This window comes from Phymastichus coffea, unplaced genomic scaffold (genome assembly GCF_024137745.1).
Source record: "Phymastichus coffea isolate CEN01 unplaced genomic scaffold, Cenicafe_Pcof_1.1 PCOF00022, whole genome shotgun sequence".
NCBI lineage: Eukaryota > Metazoa > Arthropoda > Insecta > Hymenoptera > Eulophidae > Phymastichus > Phymastichus coffea.
Window position 1 is genome coordinate 3,758,284 of NW_026706833.1, and position 20,538 is coordinate 3,778,821.

A 20,538-nucleotide genomic window follows, 5' to 3' on the forward strand; every position below is an offset into this window, starting at 1 on the left:
TCATTGTGTGTGTATGTGTGTTAAATTTTTAGACATAATAAAGTAAATTTTATTTATTTAATAACTATTTATATCGTTCACAGATATATTGAATGATTATGATGTATCTACAGAAGGCTTTGTTATAATTGGAAAAAAAAACGAACGGGTAGGTCGAGGGATCGAAAAGCAGGCCAATGCTTTACCACTAGAGCCATTGCCACTAGTACCACGGACATTTCTGATTGTATATATAATTACACGATTAATATAGGGCTCAAGCGCTCATATATATAACTAATAATGCTATATATATATATATATATATATATATATATATATTCATTATAATCAGTATATAATGAATTATTTTTTTGCAGTTCAACTTGTGTGTGTGTGTGTGTGTGTCTCTCCCACCGAAGATGGTTTGATTTTTGTCACACGCATAAAACGATTATAATCAGTGGTGGGTGTAACTAAAACATAGTGGTGGAAGTAACCAAAATAATAGCAATTAGTGCGGAGCAGAGACGCGAAAGTGTAATTAATACGCGATCGTGATTGTGCTTCCGCTTTTCTTTTACTCAACATGCAAGGCATTTAAATCGGTTAATGGCAATGGATGAGCTACAAGCAATAAATTTTAACAGCTGTCAATAGCAAGCTGTTGATAGTGGCAAGCTGCATCGGCTCATTTCATTAATATCATCGATTATTATTTATTTAAAAGAACACTTTTCAGTGCTATATATAAACGTATGAGTAAGTATTTCGTAGTCAGAAAGGAAAGTATTAAACAAAGAAAAAACGTTTGAACAAAAAGCAATCAAAATTGCAAACAAATTCAGCCTTCCGTTTTCATTTCTATCTCATTTTCAGCAAGTCTAGTTGGAAAGTATAAGGTAAGTACTTTTTTAATTAGCTAAAAAATGTCTATATTAAAATAGTTAATTTAACTCAGAGTAAAAAATAGTATTAAAATGATAAATTTTTTCCTCAATATAGTCAATACGCTCGAACTTTAGAAAGAGTGGTAATGGCTCAAACGGTAGAGCACTGTCGTATAGATGCAAAGGAAGCTAGGTACCATTCTCCTGTATGTCTATTCATTTTTTTTTTTTCATTTTTTTATTATTAGATGATTTTTAATAATAAGTAACATACTTCTACTAAAAGTATTACTAAATTATTACGAGGAAAAAAGATGAATAATATTATTTATTATTTTCTTATAGAGTATTAAATGTATACAATTAATTATTTATATGTACATACGGATACATATTAATGTATGTCAACAATTACATTCAATAGAAAGGACAGGTCATTATGAAGGTAAGTTCTTTTCAATTCGAATAGTTGAAATGTCATTCTTAAAAACAACAATAAAAAAAATGCCTTTAAAATCAGCTCCTAAATGCGACAGTTTTGAATGATGACGTGAGGTAGAGGAAAAAGTACCCGTGATCAGATTGAATCCCGAAATTTGGCAAGATCGCTTGCAGCGATTAAATGCGCTGCGCGATTTAGTGAGTAAGCATATTGAGAGGGCTCAAGAATGACAGAAGAGTGTGTACGATAAGAAGCGCCGGTATGCTGCGTTAAGTGAAGGAGATTTGGTTTGGCGCAAGCTTCATCCGTTGTCGAGTGCAGCGGTGGGCCGAAACGCCAACCTAGAGCCTGAATTTGGAGGTCCGTATAAGATAGTCAAAAAGATTTCGGACGTCGTGTATGAATTGGATGTAAAGGACAAGCGGTAAGTCCCGATGGCGCACGTAAAAGATTTAAAAAGATACGTTCCGCCGCGAGTCGTGAGCCGGATCCAGTGATTATCGTGTGGTTTAGAGTGAGATGTAGAGTTACGTTATTTATTGATGTATGTTGTATTGGTTTCTTCTCTTTCTTTATTGCATGTAATGTAATTGTTAGTAATGGTGTTGGTTTTGCTTTTACAGATGAAACAGCGAGCGAGAGAGTCGATGTCCCCGACGCCCGAGGTCGCGACCGAGGGCGCAAATCCTATCGGTTTGGCTTCGGGCAGTTAGGTGGACACGCTCTATCTCTGAGGGGAGATGAGCGGAGCTGAGCCCGCGGATTCGCTCCCTCCGACCCTGGGGGATAATCCCAGTGCGGCATCCTGTGAGCGAAGTGCAGTAGAAAGCGCAGGAGAGCCCCGGGAGGAGAATTGAAGATTTTGAAATCCCAATTTCGACTGCAATAACCGTCGTGGTGAACGAGCTCTCTGGGCTCCGCGTTGCCCGCGTTGAGCCGGAGCTCTTGTTCCCCGGCGGAGTCCCAAATGCAGAAGTAAAGACATATTTATGGAAGCAGACAGCGCAGCAATGGAGGAAGAGCTGGAAGAACTTCTATTGCGAAGTCCGATAGCTCCCTTCACTGAGGCTGTCCCTCCGATTGTAGGTATTGAAGATGCCCCAGTGAAAGAGGCAACAGGCCGGAGAACGGCGAAGATCCCGCTTCAAAGATTTTGCGAACGGCCTCCTTGAAGTTATTGAGGAAGAAGAGGAGGATACGCAAAGGCCTGCGGAGGTGGCGAAGGTTTTGGTTCCCGTGAAGCCTGCGGAACATGTTCCTGGTCCGCTGGAGTGGAATCCTCTCCATCTCCAAGCTTTGGACCCGCGATTCTCTTTCTGCCGGCCACCTGCGGTGTCAAATATCCCACCAGTGGGGTACCTAGAGGATGAACGCCGACGAGTAGCAGAAGTTCAGAGAGGTACAGATCGAAGAAGACGACGCCGCCGAGGTCCGGATTTTTCTTTGGAAAATCTGTTTTTTCTGCTGAATGAGGGACGGACAGCGGAGGAGAGGAGAACAGCAGCAAGGCAAAGAGTAATGGCGGACGCTTCATCAACGCCTTACTTAGAGCAGGAGAGCGGTCCATCGCAACCTAGCTCAGCCGGAAGAGCGGAGGTGCCAGACGGTCGATCAGCTTCCGTGGCCGTCTCTACTAGGTCAGAAGTGTGCGAGCGAAGTAATTCTGATAGCCCTCTGACAAGTTCATCGGCTTCCGAGGAAGAGGATGCAAGTTTGGCCCTTAGTCCTAGAGTTAGGAGTAAAAACCGTCCATTAAAGGTTAGCCGACGGCGGTGCTGGGTAGCAATCGGCCGTATTCGTCTGTTTCCGGAGGAACAACAAAAGATAGCTGAAGAGAGACGTCCGGGAAGGCCTGCGCTGGTGATCGCGGATGAGAATTCTGGTCGAAGCGAAGAAGTGACTGAGCGAAAGACAGAAGAGGAGCGGACTGCTGCGAGCAACACTGACCTGGAGCTAGCGCTGCGTGGAGGACGCTGGGTGTGTCCCACTTATGGAGCGATGCCAAACTTGGGAATCTTCCCATATCACACCCAGCTCGAATGGAACCGGCCACGCACGATTACTCCGCCCCAGGAGTCTGTCAGACGTTCAAGTGAACTGGCTTCGGAACCAGCTCCGGCGGAAACCCCGGAGAGTGAAAGAATTATGGAGGAAACACCGACGAGAGATCGAGAGCAGACCGTGTGCACCTGGGCATGCCGGGCAAGCTGGGATTTCGCGGGCTTCCATGCCCCAATCCTCGACTCGTACTGTAGCACCGCAGGGCCGGCAGCCATCGATGGATGCAAAGGGTAACAGACTGTCAGGCACCTTTCTGCGTGATTTGGCCCCGGTACCGTTTGACGCGGAGAGGGATGTGGTGCCGTATCTCTCTTTTAATTGCAGAGCCGGTTCCCATCCGCGGTCGCGGTATCCAGAAGTAGCCATCCCGCGGATATTCTGCCGCGATTGTGGACACCATGATGTGTCTGTGAACACTTGCGAGCGATGTGCGATTGCATTCAGAGAGCACATTATGACTCGAGTGCAGGCGGCTCGTAGTTCGGGTATTCCGCCAGTACATTTGCTTGGTATACCCGACGCCGCCCAACCTCGAGCGATTTTACAATCCCTTCGAACGCGGAACCGCCGACCTTGACTCAAGGGATGGCCGGAACCGACGCAGCGCCTGAAAGGCGAAAGAAGGTACGTCGGGGAGGTAAAAAGAAGCGGGCTCGGATAGAAGCTGCTCGAGTGTTAGCCGATCGGCATGAAGAGGCTGAAGGCGACCCTCTTGTGGAGCAGATGAGGAGCGATGCTCGAGAAGAGCATCGAACCTCTAGCTCTAACCGCCAGTATGAGGAAGTGGCTCGCCGCCGTACTCCTCCCGTGTTGGAATCTCAGGAGATGGTGGTCGATCTGCCCTCCGCCGAATTAGCCCCGAGCTTTGGTGACCTGGAAGCAGGGCACTCCTAGGATCAGGTGTAGTTTGACGTTTGTGAGTAGAGTGTTGTTTGCTAGATTTTTATTTATTTTATTGTTTTGATTATTCTCATGTTGTATGCATGTAAGGGTTGAATGGGGACCGAAGAACGCGGAACTTCGACGCGTGCATATGAGGTGTAGAACCCTTTCGCTCCTATTATACTGTCCTTTTTTATGAGTGAACGTTCGCTTTCAGCACTCGCGGAGAGGAGCGAGATGATCGTCAGTCGATCGTAGGGAGAGATCGATGACTCGGGTGGGGGGACTGTGACGGGTCCCTGGCTAGAATAGCCGGCCCTGTCTGGCTCGCTCTCTCTCTCTCTCTCTCTCTCTTTCACAGCCTCGCTCCTTCGCTGTTGCCCTAGCGAGCGTTTGAAAATTACAAACCGATACCGATGCTCGCACCGCTTTATTTTAGGACCAATACCTGAGCCGAGTATCGTCATTAGGAGCCAATTGGGAGCGAGAGCGGCTGGGGCAGGAAGAAGAGAGAGAGAATGACGCATCGCGAGTAGAGAGTAAGCGAGCGCGAGTGTCCCGCGGCGATCCGCTCGCGAGAGCGAAGCCGCCGGCGTTACTCGAGCTGACGCGCGAACGATTAGGGGGAGAGTTCGAGCCGAGATTCTGAGGTAGACGGATCATTTGACGACCGAGCGTGCGCACGTGAAAGAGAGCTAAACAGACAAAGAAAGCAGAGGACAACGAGCAGGTCAAAGCACGGAGAGGACTTCCAACGACACTAGCATCGTAGAATTCACATCCGAGCCTACCACGTGTCATGCGAACTAATAATAAAATAATATAGTTATCTCCTGTAGCTAAGAACATAAGTCATACACGCGTATTCGTTGCATACGCGAGCCGACTGAAGTAGAAGACATAAGATAGGCCGAAACAAACAAACTGTACGCGGTAAATACATGATAGACCAGAAATGAAATAGAACATAGACAGCTGCAAACCTAAATAAACAATTAAGCGATATGACTCTCTCGGTTCCCAGGATATACTTATTCCTGAAGGAATCAGGCTATAATAAATACTACAGACGGAATAATAGAAATCAGAGACGAACACAAAAACATATTAAATTTTAAGTTTAATAGAGAACTCACGCCGCTTCTACCTGGAATAAATATTCTTACTGTCAAAATTAATGAGCCGGACGGAGATTATATCATTACAGATCAAAAAAACATTGTGACGCCTGCAATTTATAACGTAAGGGATGGAAAAACGAAATTAAGTTGCATAAATAATTCAGAGAAACAAGTCAATATATACACTGACTTACACATAGAACAATTCAAAGAAAACATTTCAATTTTAAACAATAACATTCCCAACGACCAGAGGAAAGCGCTTCTACAACAGTTCTATTCTCAAGAAAGTAATATCTATGCAACGCAGGATAGGGACAAACTTATTACTGAAAATACACGAGTTTCACACCTGCCGCAAGAACAAGCCAATGCTATCTTAACACTTGTTAGAGCTTTCTCGGATATATTTCAACTTGAAGGAGATGCCGCCCCTTCACTCGATGACGTTTATCACCGAATAGATTTAACTACAGCTCAGCCTATCAGTTCAAAACTATATCGACACCCGATGGCATTACATAAAGAAATTGATAAACAAATAACGGACCTTGAAGACAGAGGAGTAATAGTGAAGTCAAATTCGCCCTTCCTTTCACCCGTATGGTGTGTACCTAAGAAAATGGATGCCTCAGGGGTACAGAAGTATAGAGTAGTAATTGACTTTCGGAAATTAAATGAATATACAATCCACGACAACTATCCGCTACCCTCAATAAATGAAATTTTAGATCAATTAGGAGAAACAAGATACTTTAGCGCGTTTGACCTTTTTAGCGGTTTTTATCAGGTCCCTGTATTACCATAGTACCCTGAACGAACAGCATTCAGCACCCACAAAGGACATTGGGAATTTAAACAGATGCCAATGGGACTCAAAAATGCACCCGCGACCTTTCAGCGCATAATGAATTTAAAATTGCAAGGATTGATTGGCACAATATGCTTTGTATATCTAGACGATATCATAGTATATTAAAAAACATTTGAAGAGCACCTGCAAAATTTACAAACTTTATTTCAACGACTGAGGAAGACAAAATTAAAACTACAACCAGATAAATGCGAATACGTAAAGACAGAATTAGAATACCTTGGACACTTAATTACAAAAGAAGGAGTTTTACCGAACCCAAGTAAGATAGACTGTATAAGGAATTACAAACAACCCGTTAATCAAAAGGAAGTACGTCAGCTATTAGGTCTATGTGGATATTATAGAAAATTCATCAAAAACTACGGTAAAATAATTGTACCTTTAAATAAGCTCATGTGTAAGGACCAAAAGTTTGAATTTACTCATGAATGCCAAGAAGCCTTCAAAACATTGAAAGAAAAATTAACCTCAGCGCCTATATTACGTTACCCAAACCTCGAAGAATTATTTATACTCACAACCGATGCAAGTAACGAAGGACTCGGAGCAATATTAAGTCAAGGAGATTACAAAAAGAGAAAAGATTTACCTTGTGCATACGCATCACGAGCACTCAATAGCGCAGAGAAAAACTATTCGACCACTGAGAAAGAATTACTCGGAGCCGTCTGGGCTATAAGGCATTTTAGACACTTTTTATATGGAAAGCCATTTATTCTCATATCCGACCATGCACCTTTGGCCGGACTAATCAAGACAAAGTCAACCGAAATCGGAGCGAGAATATTCAAACTACTCCTTAAAATAGCTGACTTTCAGCCAATGGTTGAATATAAAAAGGGTAGATTAAATACGAACGCCGACGCACTTAGCCGAGCATTTTGCACTGAAACTCTTTGCAGCATTGTATGGACGCGAGACAGTTACCCTGCTCTCACTATCACAAAGGACAAATGGCAATCGACGTCAGCAACAAAATTATTGAAGGAGTCGACCGAAAAGGGGATTAAAGCGTTAGAATTTAGTGAAGATTTTACCCTACAGGAAGTTGAGAATTCGATCAGTCACTTAAGAATGGTAGCAACATCAAACGGCATTAATCGGCTCTACATAAAAAGGAAACATCGTTATGAAAAACCAGTTGATGCAAACAAAACTATCAAGTCTGCTCCCCTAGCTGACCCGGATATAGCTAGTGAGCAACCTAAAACTACGGCAAGACCATTATCGCCAAGAACAAACGATGTTGAAGATTCAGATCTGCCTTTAAAACAACGACTACCTCGCCAGCGATGAAGGCCAAAAATAAAGTCGCAAGTTATTATGAATAATAAATGTAAAGGAGACGTAATTTTGGAACCTTCTGAAGAACTTATAACTAATCCACTGCCCGTAGTAATAGACATTCTTAATAAACTCAAAGCTGATGAAACTCTAGAATTCAGAAAAATCGATCACAGTACATCTAAAAATTTAATTCAGAAATTTGCTGAAATGGCCTGGAAAATGAGGCGGCCAACTCTCTACATTAAAAGCACAGAGCAGCAATACGTAAATAATGAAGCTACACAAAAAACACTACTAGGTAGGGCACACGGTGAAACACACTGGAAGTAAGATAAAATGACAATTGAACTTAGAAAATACCGTTGGGAAACAAAAACAGAGGATATAAGAAATTGGATCGATTCGTGTGAACACTGTCGTAACGAGGAGATAAAGAAACGATTCCGAGCGCCAGGCACCACTCATTGAAGCACTCTTAGATATCAACGAAATCTGGTACATAGACCATGCGCAACCAAAGAAATATTTATATTTATTTGTAATCGAAGCACTATCAAGATATGTAAAGGTCATAATTCTAAATAGTTTCGATGAAACTACAGATGCCCTTAAAAACCTATTCTGCGAATGGGGCACGCCTAAAAAGATAATATCCGATAACGGCTCAACATTTCATTCAAAGTCATTTCAAAAGCTATTAGAACAATATGGAGTAAGCCACTATCCAGTTACGCCTCTGCACCCTCAATCGAATGGAATTTGCGAGAAAGTTATTGGCAAACTCAAAAATAAAGTTACTCGAGCGCTAGAAAACAACCGATCACACATATCTACAGTAATGAGCTACAACAACACAATACACCCAAGCACAGGATTTTCACCTTACGAACTCTTTTATGCCCGTGCACCACGTGAAATGATAACCGGTCTTCTGCTACGAGATATTATCGAAGGAAGATTCCACAAAGCCAATCGAGATAAAATCACCGCAAAAGTAAAGATCGATAAAAATAAATAGAGAAATAAAAAATTAGTGGACTCGCGACAAGCATTAAAATTCAAACCAGAATTACAGCAACAAGTGATGTTCAAGTTAGGGAACGAATATCAAGGGCCGGGAACAATACTTACAATAAATCGAAATGCTAATACCACACAGATATTATATAATAATGCTTTATTTAGACGACATTTCAATCAATTAAAGCCATTGCCTGACGTTTTCATTTCAGATGAGGGAACTCTTAGTGCTACTCTACATATTCATTAATGTACAAGGAAAAATCAGTATAACACATCAATCTGTACCACTGCTGAGACAGAATTTCGGCACTGCTTTTCTTTACGAAGATACTTGGACCATAGTCAATCATATTAACTTGACTGTACTCCTACTTAACGGAAGAGAAATTGAACAGCATTTAGATCTCATAACTACCACGTATAGTGGCTACAAGTGTCAAGCTAAAGATTTCATTGCACACTAGAAACGCCGATTACGCAGTCTAACGCAGAAGTTATCGCTTTTTCAGCCACACCCTGTAGAAGCCAAAAACAGAAAAAAAAGAGGCTTATTTAACTTTGTCGGATCAGTCAACAAATTTCTTTTTGGTACAATGGACGCAAATGACGCAGAGTACTATAATCAAGAAATCGACAAACTATATAACCATACAGGGAAAGCCCTGCTAGCAGTGAGAAATCAAACAATATTTATGCAGGATACTTTTAATGAATTTTCAAAAGAATTTCATACATTCAAAAATAACGAGCAGGAATTGTTAAATTGGAGTAGGAAAATGAAATCTGTATTTACAGACTATCAGGCAAACACAATGATACATCTATCACTTGAAGAAATCGACGTAGCGATTGAAGAATACGATAATTATATTACAGAGTTATTTACGGCTATAAACATTGCTCGAAACGGCTTATTATCACCAGCACGTATGAAGCCAGAAACACTCATACAAGGTCTACGTGAAGCATATGAACAAAATGTATATATCGACATACTTTTACCACTTCACATAAATAATTATTTCTCTATTATACAGTCCATGACATTTTCATCATACATATCCAAAGCAGGACTTACAATAGTTACTAAATACCCCATTGCACATGCAGATCCTTATGAAATTTTAAAGTTACGAGCACTACCTTTTAAAAGTCGCTTAAACGTACTTGGATTGTGCGATATAACACAGCAATACATACTCGTATCAAAGGATAACACTAAATACACAACTATTGATGACGTTAACACATGCTCACGCAATGATCAAGGAAGACTATGCCCAATTCAGTTCTTTCCAAAACGCCTGCAGTCACTAGATAATTGTGAAAGACTTCTCTTTGACGATGTAACGAAATGCCCGCCAAAGTACTTTGCATTATCGCAACCCTTCATACAAAGATTAAACAACACCAGCTTTTACATACTACCTACCGCTGTGATGCAGTTTAGTCTTTTCTGTCGTTCTTATATAAAGGATTTGCAAATAGAGCAACCAACTGTTGTACAACTATCTGACGGATGTTTTCTTACTAATGTTGATTACAGACTCGAAATCACACATGACGTACGTACTCACACTGAAAGCTACCCAAAAATAGACATTCCATCACTTCCACAAAATACCTCATCCGTGATTCCTACATTAACCTTACAAACGCATCACTTAGAGAATTTATACACTAAAGCGTCAAATTTGAAATAAATAGAGGAGGAACTTGAATTATTATCAAGGGAACAACGTCATCACTCCTATATCGCTACCGCCGTAGATTACCTGCACTACGCTAGATACATTGCGCTCGCACTTATAGCAATTTATATCAGTCATAAGATAGGGTTGTTTAGTACCATAGCTGTATTTTTACAATATATTTTTAGACGTCTCACAGGACATTGTTGTTGTCATAATCGTGCATCCACTTCAGATATAGTTACCTACACTCATTGCTCTAACGTTAAAGCTGTTGTCGATCCGATTAATAATGATATTGTCTGTAACTCTTTTATCTTGCACAAAGTGCCACCACAGGTTGCGAACATATTGTGAGATTCTTGAGGACAAGAATCAGCTTAAGGAAGGGATTGTCATGCGAACTAATAATAAAATAATATAGTTATCTCCTGTAGCTAAGAACATATGTCATACACGCGTATTCGTTGCACACGCGGGCCGACTGAAGTAGAAGACATAAGATAGGCCGAAACAAACAAACTGTATGCGGTAAATGCATGATAGACCAGAAATGAAATAGAACATAGACAGCTGCAAACCTAAATAAACACTTAAGCGATATGACTCTCTCGGTTCCCAGGATATACTTATTCCTGAAGGAAGTGGTAGGGACTTATCTTAAGTTTGTGAGCCCCCGAGAGAGACAAGCGCAGTCAGTCCTGTACACGATCTCGCCTTGTAAAGATATCTCTCTGGAGTTCTGTCACTTTATAATAAAAAGTATTATTATATAACTGCCGACTTCGACGCCTAGATTCCTGCAAGTACCCACACGCGCCTTATAACTCGACCATCGCTACCGCAGCGTGTAAAACTTGCCGTGACAATCATCAAAATTGGATGACACACGAGCCTGTGTGAGGAATATATCATGCACTGTTATTTTCAATCTCGCAAGCCAGGCACATTTCATATATCAAAGACTTTCGTAGTTTGAATCAGAGTTTTAAACGTTATGTTTCCTCGCATTATTTGAACAATTTTTTATCTTTTAAATTGAAGTATTTGTTGATCGACGGGGATCTGTACATGAAACTCACTTAGGCGCGTTTCTGAATCTAGGCGAAAACGCAACGTGATGCTTAGTTAATATCGTGCCCAACATTTCTACTAAAAGGTCTATTAGGATGGGACATTTGCATGAAATATGGGAGCCAAGTAAATGTAAGTTAAGATTGCGTTAATTAATTTCGTTTACGAATACCTTTCGAGGGATCTAAGCAGCTAATTATACCGCTATGCACACGACAAATTATATGTGCCTATCAATAACCTCAAAGCGACGGTAGGCACCTACAACACTTCCAAGAAAGTTTATTACTTAAAAATCTTTTCACGAGTAATAGAAAAGAAAAGGTGTTAATACAAAAGGTGCATCTTGAATCTCTAATTGTATTTAAATGGACAATTAATCGATGTATGGTAAGAATTGCAAGGCACGAAATTCCTTAATAAATTTTATTTTAGATTATGATGATCATGATATATTTTAACACGATATTTTAAACCGCACCCTTTTTACTACAGTCGGACCTTAAATAAAATAATAAAAAAGGTGCTTAATCTCGGAAAATATAAATCAGTAACTTATAAAATTGAAGGAATTCAATTGATATTTACATATACAACCATCAGAATCATTATAGTAATAACAATAGTGATTATCTTAGGGAGTTTTCAAGCCCTGGGGTTCTGTTATTATTAATTTGCCAAAAATTGATTGCAGGTATCACTATACTACAAAGTTAAGTCCAAGAAAATAATAACCAACATCGGTACCCTTACAACGTCATCTTCAACTAATGACCATCACTACAAACATCACTAATATACAGGGTGGGCCATTTTAAAAGATTCACCGAGATTACTCCGCCCAGGTAAACTTACGCAACAAATGTTGCAGATAGAAGCTGCTTGGCTTCGAGGAGGACTAATTTTGATAACCTTGTCTTTGACATATGAGGTCATGCTCAAGGATATTTTAAAGTTAATTTTTATTGTTATATAGAAACTTCTATTTTTTACTTCGGATATGGCAAGATCGTCCAATTCTACGTTCAAATAAGGTAACATAATCAGGTGTTGGATCGATCCTTAAGGTTATGTAGAGGTTTGTTTTATTTTTTTCTTTAATCTGTACCTATCACCTGGCAATTAGTAAAAAAGCTTGGAAATAAAAGTGGATTAACAACAGGCAACGAATCTTTAAGATATTGCATTTTCCTTTCCTTTTTTTTTAATAGAAACCTCAATTTTCAACTGCGAATACAAAAACAGTGTTACATTTGAATTGATTTTATGAGATTTAAAATCATTTAGAAGTTAATTCAAAAATATGTAGTTAAGAAGTTATTTTTTTGAATATTATTGTATATCATCCGTGAATCGACATTTTATTAATACGAATTCAAGAATCATAAATTAATTAAAAGAAAAATACAAATACAAAGAATTTACACATTTATTTTCAACAATAACAGAAAATAAATGATATCATACAAGGGATTCAGTACAAAGTAGAAGATTATATTCATCTAAATGAATGTTCGAATATCCCTCGATCATTCTTGACACGTAGTTGGATTTGTCTTTGAAAGCATTCAACATTTGATATTAGAACCTGTTTTGAGATTGATATACATGCGTCAGTTATACGTTGCAACATATTTTCTCTTGTTATAGGCACTTTTATAAAACATACATTTTTCATGTATCTTCATAAGAAAAAATCGGGCCTAGTCATATTTGTAAATTTCCGTTCCTTTAAGTTAACTTTGGAATGATCTAGAACATTAGAACATGTCTCCCTTAAAGTTGTGTAAACTTGGTCTGAAACAGTTTTTGCTTAACCTTAACTTTGCCTGAGCATTCGGGTGGAAAAAAATAAAAACTAACCTCTACTTAATCTCAAGATCCAACTTCGATTATGTTACCTTATTTTAACGTAGAATTTCCCACTCTTGCCAAATCGGAAGTAAAAAATAGGGGATCCTATTTAAAAAAACAAAGTTGACGGTAAAATATCCTTTATGATGACCTCCAAGGTCATAGGCAAGATTATCAAAATATGTCCTCCTCAAATCCAAACAACTTCTATCGGCACCATTTGTGGCGAAAATTCACCTGGGTGAAGTAATCTCGATGCATCTTTTGAAATGGCCCACCCTGTATATTAGCGATATATGTAATTAAGGTCATTAGTAAGGGATGACGTTGTGAGGGTACTGATTGTTGGTTATTATTTTCTTGGCCTTATACTTGTGGCGTGTTAGTACCTATAATCAATTTTTGACAAATTACTAATATGGGAGCTCCTAGGACTTCAAAACGCCATAAGATCAACATTATCATGATTATTATAATGATTGCGATGGTCGTATATGAGTAATTCCCTAGATTTTTGAAGATTCGAGCGTCGTAAAAATTAAAAAAAAAATTAATGGCACATCTACGAAACATGATTTTTCATATTATAGGCTGTATAAGTACCCTAAAAAATTCAGTGTACATGATTTTTTTTACATGTTATTTTAGAAAAACGAATAGGAACAAAAATTATTTTTTCAACTATACAAAATTAATTTACAAGTATGATTGACGAAAAAACTTTATTTATTAAATCAATTATTTTTTTAACAATATAACAAAATATTTTATACATAAATATATTACAATCACAAACAAATGATCACAATTTTGGTCCAAATTTGAGTATACGCTAATTTTTTGTCGCAATAACTTTATTCTTCCTAGCCTTTTTCAATTTACTATCTGTTTTCGCACCTTTTTTTAATGTATTAACTTTTTTGGCTTGAACAACTTTTTTCGTATTGCTTTTTGTTTTTTTGTTTGGTTTGTTTTTTTTGTTTGGTTTGTTTTTTGCAACAATAACTTTTTCTGTACGACTTGTTTGTTTTTTAACGCATAAATTCCATCCGTTTTCAATTAATAAATAATGCTTACATGGTGGATTTTTAATGCAGTGTAAACATGACAGATAATTGAGAAATAATTTTTCTGGCTCCTTTTTAGTCCACATAAGTTGGAAAATTTGCTGCTTTGATATTCGGATTTACTAATTTATCAATTTTTTCCACGTCAGATAAATAAACAGAAAATTTCAATTTTACCATCAGGTACACGTTTGACTGCATCTATCATGTCATTAACTGATAATATATCAGTACCTGATAGCACGGTTTGGTCACAGATTCTTTTTACTGTACCTCCTGTTGCATCAGCCGAACTTTTGCCGTGTCCAGGAGTTGAAAAATTCCACGTCGCATGATGAAGGCCTAGTTTTTTACAATGGTATTGGAATAACTGAAAATTAGTCTCATTTTTGTATTGAGTCGATAGGCCATCGCTCTGAAAATGAATAGTATTTACTGATGGCAAAATCCTTTTTATTAATTCTAAAACTGGCTGTAAGTGAGCCCAAATTGCCGCTGTATCATGCCGCAAACATTCTGAGGTAGTACAAAAAGATTTACATTTTATTTTACCATCCCCAAGATCTATATAATAGGAAACCCCAGTGTGTAGAGAAATTTGTTTTCTAGACGCCCCGAAATGGACTGCTTGAATTTCCTTACAGTATTTGCTGTTGTAGTTTTCAGAAAAGTCAATAATAATTTTGACTTCATTCCGTTTTAATCGCAAAGTGTTTTTTTCATGGAATGAAAATTGATGGTTAGTGTCATAGACATGTTTCAAAAATGATGAAGTTTGAGAATTTACTTCATTAATCAATTCAGACACCGTACACATTATTTTCTTTTTCAACGTCACAGTTACATTGAAAATTTTATTATTCGCGCCAACTCTTGTTTCTTTCTCAGATACCCATTTATAATAGAACGTATCAACATCATCCTTACAATTACTAACTTTTTTATCTTTACATTTACTACATGCTCGATACATACAATCTTTATTTTTCACGTCACAAACAAGAGTCTTAATAAACTTCTGGACATTCTTATACGGCAATAGTTTCAAATAAGCTAATTTGTTTACCAGAAATTCAAAGTTTGCATGAGGTTTGCACAAACAAGTATCTCGAGATGAAAATTTTTTTTTCAAAATCCAAAATGGTCTGTATTTATAAAATAGCGATTTGGATATTTTGAAAGTTTCTTCACTTTTGTATTTTCTGTATAAATTAAACCATGAATCAGCTACATATCTTTTTCTCATAGTCACACCATTTTTCGTTATTGTTTCTCGTATACCTGGAGCTACAGAAGAATTTTCATCTTTTTCTAAAAAATTACAAACCGCACTTTCGACTTTTTTCCTAAACGCTTCTTGCTTCTTTCTTTGCCTAGCAGCCATGATTTCATCTGCGTCGATCATTTTTCTTTGATGATACTCACTAGCGATTGATTTCATATTTCCCATTAATTTATATTTTTTAACTATTTTTCCGGATACTAATCGAGCTAACGTGGATTTTTCTGATTGCGTTTTTGTTAACTTTTTATTGTTTTTTAACTGAGTTTCTAAGACTTCGCAATGTATTAACTGTTTCCTAACCGCTTCTGAACCTTTCATTTCAATTTTCTCAACGCGATCAATTATATCATCTTTTTTCAGTGTTCTGTGTTTAGCTAACAGTTTATAATATTTTGATTTGTATCGATTGGTTTGTTTACTTGTATGTTTACGCTGAGTAATTATCTTACGCTCTAATTTGGCATTTTGTCTGCGCAGTCGCGTTTCTGTCCTACGCGAAAACAAGAGAGCTCGTCTCAAACGAGTGACTGTCTTTGATTCTTTTTTTTTCTGTCGAACTTCCTTTGTACAAGGCACATCAATACTATCTTCGTTGAGTAAACATTCATCTCGGCCGTCATTGAAACACTTATTAGTTTTACTTTTTTTAACAGGAACAATTTCATCGCACATAAAGTCACTTTCAACAGAAATAGACGAGTCATTCACACATGTTTGAAAATTAGAATTTACTTCTATGGTATTATCATCACTTGAATGTTTTATATCTCGCTTTCGAATAGGCAAAAAATATTAACTTACTCATTTAGAAAATTACGGGTGTTATTCGTACAAAATACCGACAGTAACTGAAGACATAGATTCAAAATATGAGATTGATTTGCTGTGTTTACATTATACACGACCGGTATAATACGCAGCAACATAACTAGTTCATACGAACTTCTGTTATCAATTGCGTCAGATAAATATCAAAAATAATGGTTACTAATCTCATATATAAACAATGGTTAAGGAAAATCCCTCATATTATATATTTATATATGAGATTAGTAATATTTCGAAGGAAAATAAAATAGATTATAAAAATAATGGTTATTAGTTGTATACTATATATAAAGTTTCATTATTCACTGTGTACGCAATCAATTTCCATAGTTTTAAAAAATTGAGAAAATATAAATTTTTACTAAATTTATTGAATATCACTTTCTCAGAAGAAAAAAATATTTCTGACATAGCAATGCTATTTTTAATTAATATATACTAAAAGCTAACGTTCACAGTTATAATAAAATATTTATGTATATTTTTTTAGATGTGCCCTTTGTTTATGTGTTTTTTTGAAACCGTGTACGTTTGATCACATAGACTTTTCCATGATATATATATGTTATTTATTGAGGCACAGTATTTGGCAAATAAAATTTGCTATTGTTACTGCAGAAGCAACTTTTTCCATATTTTTAAAATTAATTACCATAAATGTTACTTTCATAAAATAGCTAAATAAAAAAAATAAATTTATTGATAAACGTTAGTACCTGGAAAATTTCGGTCATATCTTTTTTTTGAAAATAGGCACATCGATCTAACCAATATAATATGAAAGTACAATCACTAAATAAGTTTCTATATGATTTTCAGGATATCAGAAACAAAGTTATTTTTTTTATTGCCTTAAGAATTACAATAATTCGAAAGAGTACCCTCAAAAATTGCAAAATTTTGTCCATATTTTCGTGGATTATGGCTTTTTATCATTGGTAACATGTACAAAACTTACAAACCTATGTTTGTGACCATATTTCAATGAAAATACATCATTACTTAAGACTCAAAATACTCAGGTTATAGCGCAAATCACTAGTACCAGCAATCTAAAAAAAATGTGGGGAATTACTCATATGTAAATATCAATTGAATCCATTCAACTTTATAGGTTACTAAGTTATATTTTCTGAGATTATGTACCTTTTTTATTATTTTATTGAAGATCTAACCGTTGTGGAGAGGATGCGTTTTTAAATATCCTGTTTGAACTATATCAATATTATTATATGACAAGATAAAATTAATTAAATGATTCTGTGATTTGCAATTCTTACAATACATTAATATTAATTGTTAATTAAAATATCATTGGCGATTCTGTTGAATTGCGTTATATTCAATTTATTATAACTCATGCGGCTTCTGGGAGCAGGAAGAATTATATATTAAATATATAAGACTGTCTTTTGTGTATAGTGACAATCTAATTTAGTGTCGGTCATCTGAGCAAGCGTCCTAGGCCGTGCAAAAATAAACCTAAAACTGGACGGCTGTCGTATAACCTCCGCATTATTTCCCGAGCTTGTTACCTTAGCAAGCATTTCAGAAATATTTTCAATTTTAATATTTATTTATTTATTTATTATTTTATTTAAGTCTAGAGTAAATATACATTAATAATGATTAATAATATACAATTACATTACATTACATGTAATCCAGTAGAGGAATTTCTTCCTGTGCGCTGGTCTGGCATGTTTAATAAACTAATACTAATACTTAAAACTAATTAATAATTTGTATAAAGATATTTATGATTTGTTATTTTAATCCCATGTTCTATTTAGCATCTGTCTGGCTGTAGTGAAATATCCTGTTGTTGCATTCATGGTTCTTTTGTAGATGACACGTTCTATGTTTGTTAATCTTGCTGGAGATAAATTGCAATTGTTATTTGCACAAATAAATGTTCTAATATCTAGTATTAATTTGTTGTGGTCTACTGCATCCTCATGGACTTCCGATGTCGGATACAGAGTACCATAGAGATCAATTAATTGTTTTATATTTTTGCAGTTTAATCTATTTGCCATATTGGGTTTCCTTTGATCCATTTTTTAAGTTTGTTTTTCCTAGTTGTCGTGTTGTTAATTGTTTTCAAGTCATTTGGTAGTTTATTGTATAACATAATTGCTCTTAAGCAAAATTCTTTTAAACCAATTTTAGAGCCAACCCGTTGTGAAAAAAATAATAATCAAACAATCATCTCAGGTTACAACACGTGTGTTTCGTTGGTAAATATCCAACCTCATCAGATCTTTATTAAAAAAACAAAACGCAAGTCACAATCAAATTAAATATCACAATAAAGTCAAAAATACACTGTCAAACATAATATTCGCTCAACTACACAAAATTCAAATCGGACAACGACTATGAAATAATGCAAATCAAAACAGTGTCTGTTGCCTTTTATACCAAAACAAACCACCGGTAGACACAATCAGATGTATCCCCTCTCGATATTTAATTTGATTGTGACTTGCGAATTGAGGTAAATGTTTTGTTAGCGTGATTTTTATTTGTTTTTGGTTTATATCTGTTATTGTAACCATTTTCTCGTTTTATTTTTTTAATAAAGATCTGATGAGGTTGGATATTTACCAACGAAACACACGTGTTGTAACCTGAGATGATTGTTTGATTATTATTTTTTTCACAACGGGTTGGCTCTAAAATTGGCTTAAAAGAATTTTGCTTAACAAAATGGAGAGTGTCAAGAATAACAAAATAATTGCTCTTACATAACTGTTTTTTATGCTGATAGTTAGTGTTCTTTTTGGGCGTTGGATTGAGGCGAATCTTGTTTTTCTTTCTTTTCCAATATATTTGTCCTTAAAAGTATCGTAGTGGAATAATAGAGATTCCAATGAAAAGCATTGATCTAAGTTAAGTGGGTATTCATGTGTCACAAATTGGCTTTTATAGATTATTTTTAGTAGTCTGTTTTGCAAGTTTTGTTTTACTTTAATTCGACCTGTGTACGCTCCTCCCCAAGCTATAATTCCATAGGTCATTATGCTGTGAAAGAGTGCGTAGTAGATCATTTTTAATGTACTGGTATTCATTATTTTTGATAGCTTATATAGGACAAATGTTAGATATTTTGTTTTTTGGTATAGGATTTGTAGATGTAAATCCCATTTCATATTACTGTCAAAAGTAACTCCAAGATATTTTGTGTTTTCAACTCGGTGTATTGGATGTCCTAAGATTTCAATTTTCAGGTTTTTTGGCGTACTGTCATGATAATTTCCAAATTCCATGTACGTTGTCTTGTCTATATTCAAAGATAGTTTATTAAGAGCAAGCCAAATTCCCACTATTTTTAGATAACTGTTCATATTAGTTTCAGCTTCTTTCCAATTCTTACCTTTTGCTATGATTGCTGTATCGTCTGCAAAAGATAGTATGGATTTTTCTGGTAGTATCGTTAGTAGATCATTTATGTATAGTAGGAAAAGTAGCGGACCCAGTATAGTTCCTTGTGGAACACCCATTTTTACTATTTGTTTATCGCTACTTGCATTATTTACCTTCACACATTGTTTTCTATTTGTTAGATAGCTTTTGATAAGGTTATAGGCACTACCTCTAATACCATAGTTGTATAATTTTTGTAACAGTATCTTGTGGTCAACTGTGTCGAAGGCTTTGGCAAGATCCAGAAAAGTTATTGCTATAGGTTTACTTGCATCTAATTGTTCATAAATGTTGTTTGAAATATAATTTAGTGCATGTTTTGTACTTCTGTTTTTTGATTGAATTCTTCTATGTATTATTTTTTCAAAGATTTTAGCTATGTTGGAGATTAGAGAAATAGGTCTGTAGTTATTTGCTAAATGTTTTTCTTTTGATTTGTGGATTGGTATAATATCCGCTTCTTTTAAAGGATCAGGCCAAGTTTCATTAATAATGCACTTATTTATAGCAAGTGCAAGTGGTTCAGATACGTAGTGGATTAATGATTTTAATAATAATGAATTAATTCCATCAACTCCTCCTTTTTTGTTTTTTAGTCTACCAATTATTTTCTTTACTTCTTGTTCATTTGTAAAATTTAAAAATATTGTTTTCGGGTTTATTTTTGGGAGGTTGAGCGTTGCATTTTGCGGTTGTATTATATTATTGCTAAGTTCCGTTCCGATTTCACAAAAAATGTGTTCATTTT